The sequence below is a fragment of the Moschus berezovskii genome, chromosome 25 (genome assembly GCF_049115385.1).
Source record: "Moschus berezovskii isolate FMDL1 chromosome 25, NW_MosBer_1.0, whole genome shotgun sequence".
NCBI lineage: Eukaryota > Metazoa > Chordata > Mammalia > Artiodactyla > Moschidae > Moschus > Moschus berezovskii.
In genome coordinates this window covers 4,815,916-4,828,293 of record NC_142484.1, presented here as the reverse complement: position 1 = coordinate 4,828,293, position 12,378 = coordinate 4,815,916, and positions in this window count along the sequence as shown.

Here is a 12,378-nt window from a genome sequence, read left to right as displayed (position 1 = left end):
CCAACCTTTTCACTCTCCTCTTTCACTTTCATCAAGAGGCTTTTGAGTTCCTCTTCACTTTCTGCCATAAGGGTAGTGTCATCTGCATATCTGAGGTTATTGATATTTCTCCCGGCAATCTGGATTCCAGCTTGTGCTTCTTCCAGCCCAGCGTTCCTCATGATATACTCTGCATATAAGTTAAATAAGCAAGGTGACAATATACAACCTTGACATACTCCTTTTCCTATTTGGAACCAGTCTGTTGTTCCATGTCCAGTTCTGACTGTTGCTTCCTGACCTGCATACAGGTTTCTCAAGAGGCAGGTCAGGTGGTCTGGTATTCCCATCTCTTGAAGAATATTCCACAGTTTATTGTGATCGACACAGTCAAAGGCTTTGGCATAGTCAATGAAGCAGAAATAGATGGTTTTCTGGAACTCTCTTGCTTTCTCCATGATCCAGCGGATGTTGGCAATTTGATCTCTGGTTCCTCTGCCTTTTCTAAAACCTGCTTGAACATCTGGGAGTTCACGGTTCACATATTGCTGAAGCCTGGCTTGGAGAATTTTGAGCATGACTTTACTAGCATGTGAGATGAGTGCAACTATGCGGTAGTTTGAGCATTCTTTGGCATTGCCTTTCTTTGGGATTGGAATGAAGACTGACCTCTTCCAGTCCTGTGGCCACTGCTGAGTTTTCCAAATCTGCTGGCATATTGAGTGCAGCACTTTCACAGCATCATCTTTCAAGACTTGAAATAGCTCAACTGGAATTCCATCACCTCCACTAGCTTTGTTAGTAGTGATGCTTTCTAAGGCCCACTTGACTTCACATTCCAAGATGTCTGGCTCTAGGTCAGTGATCACGTTATCGTGACTATCTTGGTCGTGAAGATCTTTTTTGTACAGTTCTTCTGTGTATTCCTGCCACCTCTTCTTAATATCTTCTGCTTCTGTTAGGTCCATACCATTTCTGTCCTTTATCGAGCCCATCTTTGCATGAAATGTTCCCTTGGAATCTCTAATGTTCTTGAAGAGGTCTCTTGTTTTTCCTATTCTGTTGTTTTCCTCTATTTCTTTGCATTGATCACTGAGGAAGTCTTTCTTATCTCTCCTTGCTATTCTTTGGAACTCTGCATTCAGATGCTTATATCTTTCCTTTTCTCCTTTGCTTTTTGCCTCTCTTCTTTTCACAGCTATTTGTAAGGCCTCCTCAGACAGCCATTTTGCTCTTCTGCATTTCTTTTCCATTGGGATGGTCTTGGTCCCTGTCTCCTGTACAATGTCACGAACCTCCGTCCAGAGTTCATCCGGCACTCTATCAATCAGATCTAGTCCCTTAAATCTATTTCTCACTTCCACTGTATAATCATAAGGGATTTGATTGAGGTCATATCTGAATGGTCTAGTGGTTTTCCCTACTTTCTTTAGGACTGAACTTTCTGGGAAGAGCAAGGAGGGTCTCCAGGGGCCACACGTAGTCCGAGGATGATCCAGGTCAGCAGAGAGAGTGCTGCTGAGTGCAGAGCCACCGTTTCCACTGCTCGCGTGCCCTGGCTGCCTCATGATGCGTTTGGGTCAGAAACATCCTTTCGTGGTTGCTGAGGGCCCCATGGCAGCTCTCTCCCCCAAAAGGATGCTAATCCCTGCCTCTGTGTTAATAAGCCCTGATCCTCTTGCCACAGGGAGGCTCTGAGTCCTCGGCCGGATCAGAGAACACACCTGAATGGCCACAGCAGGGCCAGCTTTGGCGACGGGTTAGAATTCAAGCAGGATCCACCAGGATCTGCCTCCTGGGTCCACACACAGGTGCTAAAGGAAAGATGCTGGTTCTTCCACTGGGATGACCCACAGCCACCCCTCCTGCCACCTTGAGGAAGCCTGTCTGCAGGAGACAAGGAGGCCAGCACAGAAGCAGAGTCAAACCTGGGTATGGGGGAGTCACCGGCTCACGATGTCTGAGCATCCGGATCTAGCCACACCTCATCCCCATGCCGTTCTTCTCAGAGTCTCAGACTAATACATCCCCTTTTCTAGATGACAAAATCTGCCATTCCTTGCAGCTAAAAAGATCTGCGCTGATCCAGTTGTGCCCACGACGGTGTATCTTACTGGGTCTGTCTAGTCCTGGCACGGAGGTGGTGCCAAGTCAGGGCCCCTCCCCTCATTAGGGAAAGGGCAGGCCCTGTACCTTTGTCTGTGTGCTCCCCCAGTGGGCCAGCCCACTAGGAAGAGCTCCAAGCAGAGGAGGAAGGCAGCCCTGTGTGGCAGGGGTGGTGGGAGCCCCGAGCTGTGAGCCCTGAGTGTGGATCCAGCTCCGCTGGACGTGGCTTTAGCACGTGGCTCCCCTTTGAGCCTGTCTGCTCCTCTGTCACAGGGACCGGGGAATGGGCCACCTTGCCAGCTGTGCTGAGATGTCCACAGAGAGGCAGTGGGCAGTGTATTGGTGAGGTCTGGTCCGCGCTACTGGTCTCCATGGCAGTAACCCCCAGCCCCACGTGGGGTCCTCATCTCCGCCACTGCCCTCCACTCAAGCCGGGTCTGAATGGATTTAAGCGTGGTTAAAATGTCGTGAGTTGAAACAGCACAGAAGGTTTCCATTTCTCATCCCAGAGAGAGTTTGTTCAGAAAGTATTTGTAGCTTAAAAAATGTCATGGAGTTCCTTGGTGGCTCAGACGTTAAAGAATCTGCCTGCAAAGCAGGAGACCTGGGTTTGATCCCTCGATCAGAATGATCCCCTGGAGAAGGAAATGGCCACCCACTCCAGTATTCTTGCCTGGAGAATCCCATGGACAGAGGAGCCTGGTGGGCTACAGTCCATGGGGTTGCGAGGAGTCAGACAAGACTGAGTGATTAACCATTAACCTGGAAAGGGTAGCCCAAAAAAGGAGAGAACAGCCCAAACCAGAGGGGTGTGGTCTGCCTGCACGTGAAGGTTCGGGCTTCCTGAAGGAGCAACTGGTGTTGGAGTCCCTTCTGGGCGGTCGTGCGTCTTCTCCTCCATGGGGGACACCCATGTGGGGGCCCTGCTGTTTCCTTCTTTCTGGTGTGGGGGTGATACAATACAGCATGGAGCCCTGGCTTTAGAGCATGTCAGCCCTGGGGCACACGCTCAGATCTGCCTTGTACAGGCTGTGTGGCCGTGGGCCTCAGTTTCCTCATCTGTCAAATGGGGACATAACAGGACACCTCACAGGGTTGCTGTGAAGCGGAAAGGCTTTAAACTCACGAGGCCCTTGACACAGTGCTTCCGTGCTCAGGAAGTGTCTGCTGTCCTTGACATCTTGTTGCAGAGCTGAGATGGCATAGGTGGCTTCTCTTCTAGGTTCACTAAGTGGTGTTCCTTGCGCTCAGCCAAGGCCAGGGTGCCTGGGGCCCCAGGGGCCTCCAGCCAACATTGCTGTGTGTCGAGCCCTGCGCCTGGGGTTGGGGGTGGGTATCTTGAGCTTCCTTCCACGCAACAGGGTGCACCCTCCTCCCATGCTGGTGGGCTGTGGGCAGCAGCGGGGCTAGCCCTGCCCTGCCCCGCCCCATGTTTACCTGGGTTTGTGTGGAGCGTTACCAGGCGATCAGAGAGGGTTGATGGGCACCCGGCTGCTTTGGGGATGGTTTAGGCCTGACTTACAACCTGGCATTTAACAGGAACTGTGTTCCATGCCAGGAGCATTGCAAAAGTTGCAGCCTTATTTGGTCTGGAAACTTCTCTGCTCAGAGGAAAAGTGGAGCCAGGGAGCCAATCTGGACTCACCCTGGGCGGCCAGAGCCTTAGTGATGCCAGCGTGGGTTGTCCGGTTCATGAATTCTTCTCATCTCTCACTTCTGTCTTTGTGATGGGCTGCCTGCCCTTTTCAGCGATTGTTCCCTCCTTTCCCACCAGAACCTCCGCTCAGCTCTCTCTCCCCTGCCCACAACTGCCAATGAGGTATTTTGCTGCACAGCTTTAGTGAGGTGGGGTGATCGTACCATGAAACCCACCCATTGCCAGTGTACGACACAACGAGTTCTAGTAAATGCACAGGACTGTGCCACCCTTCACCCCGCCCCCCACTCATGTTCCCTAATGCAATACTAGGGCAGGAAGTTCCTTTCCATCCTTAACTTGCTGAGAATTTTTGTTGATTTATTTATAAATTTTTATTAGCGGTTTTATTTTTAAATCACAAATGGTTTTGGACTTTGTCATAGGTTTTCCGTGCCTATGGGGATGACCACGTGGGATTCATCCTTTATACATAGCCCTCTGGTGGTGGTTTGTCGTTCAGCTGCTAAGTTGTGTCTGACTCCTTGCTCCCCCATGGACTGCAGCACGCCAGGCTTCCCTGTCCTTCAGTATCTCCCGGAGTTTGCCCAAACTCATGTCCATTGAGTCGGTGGTGCCATCCAACCATCTCATATGGTGGATGGCGTGAATTGAATTTTGAATGTTAAGCCAACCTTGAATTCCTAGGGTAGATCCCACTGGTCTCAGCATACAATGTTGGTATGTGTTGTTGATGGGGAATGTGATCAGAAACATTTGGAAATCACTGTTTCAGCATCTGTTGCAAATCAGAAGCGAGTCTCCTCAGGGCAGGGGTGCCCAGTCTTTTTGGCACCAGGGATCGGTTTCATGGAAGAGAGTTTTTCTGCATGTGGGAGTGGGGGATGGTTTCAGGATGATTTAAGTGCTTTACATTTTCGGACATTTTAATCTAATGGTGCCACTGATCTGACAGGGAGGACTGGTTGCTCTGTGGTCCAGAGACTGGGGCCTCCTACTTTAGGGGGAAGCCATACTTGGATTCTTTTCATGAACTGAGTTAGAGATTCCAGGACCCGGAGAGATATAAACCCAGCAGAGGGCTGCTCATGCCTGTCTTTTTCTCTCAAACATGTTCTGAGGTTGTCATGTCACTCGTTTTAGCCTTCAGCCCCACAGATTCAGCAGTCAGAGGGGCCTGCCCCTGGGGCTGGCCTGCTAACCTTTCTCGGGGGTGGATGGAAGTAGCTTTTGGGGTGAGTTGGAGGTTGAAACCCACCTGTGCCCAGCCTAACAAGTCTGGTGAAACCAGCTACGGTCACTCAGAGGAAGGGCTTTCCGTTACTTTTATTTTGGCCATGCTGTACAACATGTGGGATCTTAGTTTCCTGATGAGGAATTGAACCCAGGCTCTGGGCAGTGAAAGCACGGAGTCCTAACCACTGGACCGTCAGGGAATTCCCTTTTTTAAATTTGCCCAGAGATGCTGCGGAGGCTGCTGGTGACCCTGGACAGACAGAGGCTGTGAGTGGGTACGGGGCTGTCCAGGGCTGGCTCTCACAGCCAAACCAGGGCAGGGAGTTTCTGGTTGCTCCTCTTCAGTAAAGGGAGCGTCCTGGTGTCTTTTACACCCTTTCCTGGAGCGAGAGGACAGAGGGCACGCCTTGCTGGTGAGCCTCCTCCCTGCGTTCAGCACGTGGAGCCCCAGCAAGCCCCGTAGGGACGGCTGCCCCTTCTCTGAATGTCCGGGGAATACCCCTCCCTGTGGGAGCCGGCAGGTCCCGGATCATCTGGGAATGAACTTGTCTCTTGCTCCCCCAGCATAGACCAGCCCTCTTCCAGTCCTCGGCAAGCCTGGGGACAGTGGTCGTGCCTCTCTGTTTTTTATTCCCCGCAGTGAGGCCCCCATGGGGTCCCCCAGCCCCCATTGTGAAGGGCGGGAGTACAGAGCTCAGGCTTCTGGTCAGGACGGCGTCACGAGTTGGGTCTCAAGTTGGGGCAGGACCCTCACCCCTGATCCCTGACCCGACACTCAGCAGTCCTAGTAAAATGGAAAAAGGAATTCTAAACACATGAAGCCACACCCCCCCCCCAAAGATAAACATCCCCGTGTTCCAGAAAACAGACAGAAACTGGGCAGTCCGAGGTGGGAAGCCGCGGGCCTGCTGGGCTCCTGGTCTGGTTGGGGCTTTCCTGTTCGTCAGAGGCAGAAAGGCTGCTCCCGTTGCTATGGCCACATAACAAATTTACCCAAAACTCCGTGGTATAAAACCACCGTTTATCCTGCTCCCTGTTCTGGCTCAGGAATTTGGACAGAACTCAGCAGGACCCAGCGATTCGAGATGCTGGCCCGTGGCTCAAGGCGGGAGGACTCCGGTGAAACCGGCCCCTGGCACGTCGAGGTCAGGCCGATGCCTGTCTCCAGCCAAGATCTTCTTTTTGTTTGGCTTCCCCTGAGCCCACCCTGCGTCTTCTCTCTTTTGCCCTGAGTTGTCGTTCCCCATAAGCCAGACTCCTGAGTCCTGTGCTTCTGGGAGATGGGGCCTGAGCCTTAATGCCAATTACATGCCAATTTCATGCTGATGGCTCCCCAAGAATTATCTTCTTTACAATCTTCCTTAGCTCCAAATAGAAGTCCGCTTGCATCTGCCCTTGGGTATTTAGAGGCATCCCAAACTCAACATGTCCCAATCTAAGGGCCTGATCAGCCCCTGGGCAGTGGGCTGGATGGTGGCCCCCAAAAGCTATGCCACATCCTGGTACCCAGAACCTACGAATGAGATCTTTTTGGATAAAAGGTGTTTGTAGATGTAATGAAGGATCTCAAGGTGGGATCATCCTGCTGGCTCGTGGGCCCTCAAGCCAATGACAGGTGCCCTTATAAAAGACCAAAGAAGACAGACGGGAGGGAAGGGGGGAGGCCATGTGGAGAATGAGGCAGAGGCTGGAGGGATGCGGCCAGAATCCAGGAACACCTGGAGCCCCAGAAGCTGGGATAGGCAGGAAGGCATCTTCCTCCCCTAGGGCCCTGGGAATGAGCGCAGCCCTGCTGACCCCTTGATTTTGGACTTGCAGCCTCCAGAGCCAGGGGCAAACAAGGTTCTGTGGTTTCTAGCCGCCCCAGGACACCGACACGCCTTCTAAACCTGTCTTTCAGGTCACCCGCCGGGCACCCTCACAGTCACCCTGTTCACCTCTTTCTGCCCCCGCAGAGACCTGCCAGCAAGTGCGCTGTGCCCCGCCTGCAGACCACGCTGCAATCTGCCCGCATCGCCCCCTCCTCCGTGGCCGCCCCCCCGCGCACCTGTCTGCCCTGGACCCCGGCCCAGCCTCCGCCCTGTCCGCCCTGAGCTCTGCCTCGGGGTCCCCACGGTCTCACGGCGTCTTTCTCCCCCAAGTCCTCTTTCTCTACTTCTTTCTGTGATGCCAGGCTGATGCTCCGCCAACCACTTCCTTATCCTCCGGTCCTTCCGGGGCTGGGTCCCTCCTGTCCTCCCAGTGCCGGGGGTGACGGCTAGCTGCTCATTTTCTCTGCACAGCTGGAGTCCTAGATGCGATCCTGGGTCTCAACTGCCCACGGTGCTCCCCTTTTTCCTGACCAGAATCCACTGGCTCCCTGGTCGCCCAGCTTCCAGGCTTGCACCCATGAGCTGGTCTCAACAAAGCAGTTGGGGGGTGGGGGTGAGGGGTGGTCCTGACACACACAGACAAGGGGGCCAGAGTTTGCTGGAAGGGGGACGGCGCTGGGGTTCTGGGTGAAGTTTCAGAGCTTAGCAAAGTGGAACACAGGAGGACGTCCCTGGTGGTGCAGTGGATAAGAGTCTGCCTGCCATTGCAGGGGACACGGGTTCCATCCCTGTTCTGGGAGGATTCCACACGCCGAGGAGCCACAGCTACTGAGCCTGAACCCTGGAGCCTGCGGGCTGCAGCTGCTGAAGCCCGAGTGCCCTGGAGCCTGTGCTCCGCGACAGGAGGAACGACCACAGCGAGAAGCCCACACTCCGCAACTGGAGAGAAGCCTGTACAAAGCTACTGCCTGAAACGAAGACCCAGCAGAGCCAAGAAAAAAAGAGTGGAACATGCAGGACTTGATTTTTCACACTGCTCCCTCCTCCAGCCAGATTAGTGTTTTGTTTTTCTTTCTTTGACTTATTATTATTATTTTTTACAGTAGGTTCTTGTTGGTTATCTATTTTAAATATGGCAGTGTGTACATGCCAACCCCAGATTCCCCCGTCTATCCCTTAAACCCCTCCCCCCCCCCACTGGTAACCATAAATTCTTTCTCTGTGTCTCTGAGTCTGTTCCTGTTTTGTCAGTAAGTTCTTTTATATAATATTTTTTTTTTTACAGATTCTGCCTATAAGGGGTATCACATATTTGTCCTTCTCTGACTTACTTCACTTACTATGATAGTCTCTAGGTTCATCCATGTTGTTGCAAATGGGGTTATTTCACTCTTTCTAATGGCTAATATTCCATGGTTTACACAGTAAGTTCCCTACAAGCAAACATGTTTGGTTCCAAGATCAAGGTCCTCAGTCCAGTTTATTCATGAGTCCAACAAAGTTAGCCTCGATACCAACTAACGCAGTTGGCCATAAAGCACTGCGCTGTAATAGGTTTATGATGTGGACCGTTTTCTAAAAAGTCTTTCTTGAATTCGTTACAGTTTGTTTCTGTTTTAGGTTTTGGTTTTTCGGCCTCCAGGCATGGGGGATCTTAGCTTCCCGACCAGGGACTGAGCCCGCAGCCACCCCCAGTATTGGAAGGAGAAATCTTAACCCCTGGGTCACTAGGGAAGTCCTGTACGGAATAGGTTTCTAATACTTTTCACACAAATAACACGTAAAACACAAACACAAAAAATAAAGAAAACATTTTTGATCTAATGGAACAGTACCTTGAAAAGTACAAGGCTACCAGCTCCATCACTGCCGTTTTCATGCTTGATTCCAGACACCCTGGGCTTGAGATAAAGACGACCTCTACGCAGTACTGTGCAGAACTCAAAAGCACAGAAGCTTGTGCACACACGAGGCCGTGCACACCAGACACGTGCCTGGACACGTAAACACACATTGGCATCTTTGAAAGTCTGCAACTTGAAGATTCATATGTAGGGGCCTTAACTGTATGCACAAGCATTTTGCTTCTTTTTTAATTATTATTAACTGTGGGCTATGCTGGTAGCTCAGTTCAGTTCAGGCTCTCAGTTGTGTCCAGCTCTTTGCGACACCATGGACTGCAGGACACCAGGCTTCCCTGACCATCACCAACTCCCGGAGCTCACTCAAACTCATGTCCGTTGAGTCGATGATGCCATCCAACCATCTCATCCTCTGTCGCCCCCTTCTCTTCCCGCCTTCAATCTTTCCCAGCGTCAAGGTCTTTTCTAGTGAGTCAGTTCTTCGCATCATAGCACAACCTGGTAAAAAAAAAATCCGCCTGCAATGCAGGAGACACAGGTTTCACTCCTGGGTCAGGAAGATCCCCTGGAGAAGCGATAGGCTACCCACTCAGGTATTCTTGGGCTTCCCTGGTGGCTCGATGGTAAGGAATCTGCCTGCAATGTGAGAGACCTGGGTTCGATCCCTGGATTGGGAAAATCCTCTGGAGGAGGGCGAAGCAACCCACTCCAGTATTCTTGTGGGGAGAATCCCATGGACAGAGGAGCCTGGCAGGCTACAGTCCATGGACATGCAAAGAGCTGGACACGACTGAGCGGCTAAGCACAGCACAGCATTAGCTGTAGCCCACACCCGAACGGTGGACTGTGAAATCCACATGGTGAGCTGTGACCCGGGATTTTAACAAACAGTGACATGAAATAGAAGGGGCAGGGAGGCGTGATCAGACAGTGACACATGAGGCCAGAGCAGGCACTGTCTGGTGAAACTTTGCTCAGGGCTTTGTGTGTGCATGATGGTGACGTAAATGCATTTCTTTCAGTGAGTCTTGGTTCACGGTGTTTGTAAGCTTCACGGGGGTGGATCTGCACCCGTCTCGCCCCTGGGTCCACCTCCTGGGGCTTCTGATCATCTGTCCAGCGTGTGACTGGGGCTCGTCCCTCTGCAGCCGGGCAGAGCTCTCTGACGGCTCTGCACTGGGAGGGTTTCTGAGGTTGTCTTGCTGTGGATTTTCCTCTCTGTGACGCATCTCTGCCCTTTCTCTGGATTTCCTCTAATGCATAGGGCAAATCTGGACATATTTTCTTTTTACATTTTCGGTTTTCTCTCTCTTGGTCTTTTGCTTTCTTTTTATGAGCTGTTCCTCAGCCTTACTTGCCCAAGCCTCCTACTGAAATTCAGGTTTTAAATTCCCTCCGATCACATTCTCACGGTTGAGAATCCTTTTTTTCCTGCGACCCTCTTCCCGTCTTGCTCCTCCCTCCTCTCTCGGGGTGCAGTTAGGGCCCTGCTCCCTGGGCCCCTCTTCCTGCGCTGGTTTTGTTCAGTATTTCTGTCGTCTGCCTCTGCTGGCGGGCTCTCCTCAGACACCTGGTCCCTGTTCTCTTGGATCCAGTGAGGCCTGGCCGCTCAGATGCTCACGGGCTCCCTGACCGAGGGCTCTGCCGGGGAGCCAGCTGCTGGGCCCTGGAGCTGGGGCTCGGAGATCGATCGCTGTCAGTCTCCCCCCTGGACTTGTCGGACCCCCGGCAGTGCCGGGGTGGGGGGGCTCATGGCACCTGCTGCTCGTCTCTCCCCCTCACACCCTTTCCTCTGCGCGGGGTCCCTGCCCTGACTGTGCCCCCGGCCCCAGACCAGAGGGGCCCGTCTTACCCACCGCAGAGACCAGACCTGCGCCGACTCTTCTCCTGGGTCGGTGGAGGGGGCTTCGCGGAGTAGCATGTCGGATCTGATAATCAGACTGTGTCTTTTTCAATGAATTAATTAATTCATTTAGGCTGAGCTGGGCCTTCGCAGTGTTGATGGGCTTTCTCTGGTTGAGGAGAGTGGGGCTGCTCTTCGTCGCAGTCCGGGAGCTTCTCCCTGCTGTGGCTTCTCCTGCTGCAGAGCACGGGCTCCAGGCACACAGGCTGAGTAGTTGTGGTCCAAGGGCTTCGTTGCTCCATAGCACGTGGGATCTTCCAGGATCAGGGATCGAACCCGTGTCCCCTGCACTGGCAGGTGGATTCTCATCCACTGCATCCAAGGGAAGTCCCAGGTCCCTTTTCTATTTTTTAAAAAAATCATGGTAAAATATACATAACATAAATTGTACCGTCTTAACCATTTTGAAGGGTACAACTCAGTGGCATTGAGTAATTTCACAGTATTGTACAACCATCACCACTGCCCACTTCCAGAACTTTCTCATCTCCCTAGAAGGAAATTGTGCCCCCTAAACCGTATTCCCTACCTCAGACCCTGGTCACCTCTCCTCTACTTTCTTTTAAAAAATTTTTTTAAATTTTATTCTTAAATTGAAAATATTAAAAAAATTTCTGATCACATCCCACGGCATGCAATTCCTTCGGGTTCCATGGATTGAACCCACACCGCCTGCACTGGGAGGCAGAATCTTAACCACTGGACCACCAGGGGATTCCTGCCTCTGTTCTAGTTTCTGTCTCTAAAGGGATTGCTTCTCTGAAAGGCTTTCCTACCTCCTTGTTAGTTTATTGCCTATGCACGCCACTTCCTCAGCACCCAGGGCCCTCCACTTCCTGAGCTTCTGGTGATTCTGTGGAATCAGTCGATTTGACTCAGGGGTGGCCTTCAGTTGATGTATGTGTTTAATCTGCCATCTGATCCCTGGGTGGGGAAGATCCCCTGGAGGAGGGCATGGCAACCCACTCCAGTATTCTTGCCTGGAGAATTCCATGGACAGAGGAGCCTGGTGGGCTATAGTCCATGGGGGTCACAAAGAGTCAGACACAACTGAGTGACTAACTTTCACTTGGCATCTTTACCCCAAAGTTCCTTATAATATTTAGGAATTCATCTTTTTTGCAGATACTTTGTAAAAATCAAATGGTAGAATCATCTTATAATCACATTGTGTAATCATTTAATGTTAATGCTTAATGATAAAAATGGGATGCAGGACTAGCTATTCAGTAGGCTCCGATTTGTGTAAGAGCTTCCCATGTGGCACAGAAGTAAAGAATCCGCCTGCCAATGTAGGAGACATGAGTTTGATCCCTGGGTTGAGAAGATTCCCTGGAGGAGGAAATGGCAAACCACTCCAGTTTTCTGGCCTGGAGAACTCCATGGATCGAAGACCCTGGCCAGCCACACGGTCCATGAGGTCACAAAGAGCCAGACACAGCAGTTCATGTAAAAGACACCCACGTGCATATAAAGGATGGAAAGTCGAGAGGCCGAACTGTAACCATCTCTGACCTTTGGGATTTGGTCTAGTGCTTGTCATTCTATTAAGCTCTTGCACTTCTTAAAAGTTTTCCACAGTGTTGAGTGGGGTCCTCGCGTGCTTCTCTATCTTGGGCATCCTGTGGTCCTGGTTGGCTGGGGGTGGGCCTGGGTCTCACACAGGTGGGAGGAGGGGGAGATCCCCCCGATTTGTGTTCTAGAAAAGTCCCTGTGGGGCTGGCCAAGAGGAGGAGGTGTCTTAAATGAACCAGAATCATGCAGGAAGGGGTAGGTAGCCAGAGTCTGGAGACGTGACCAGGCAGAGAAGGGTGAGGGGCACAG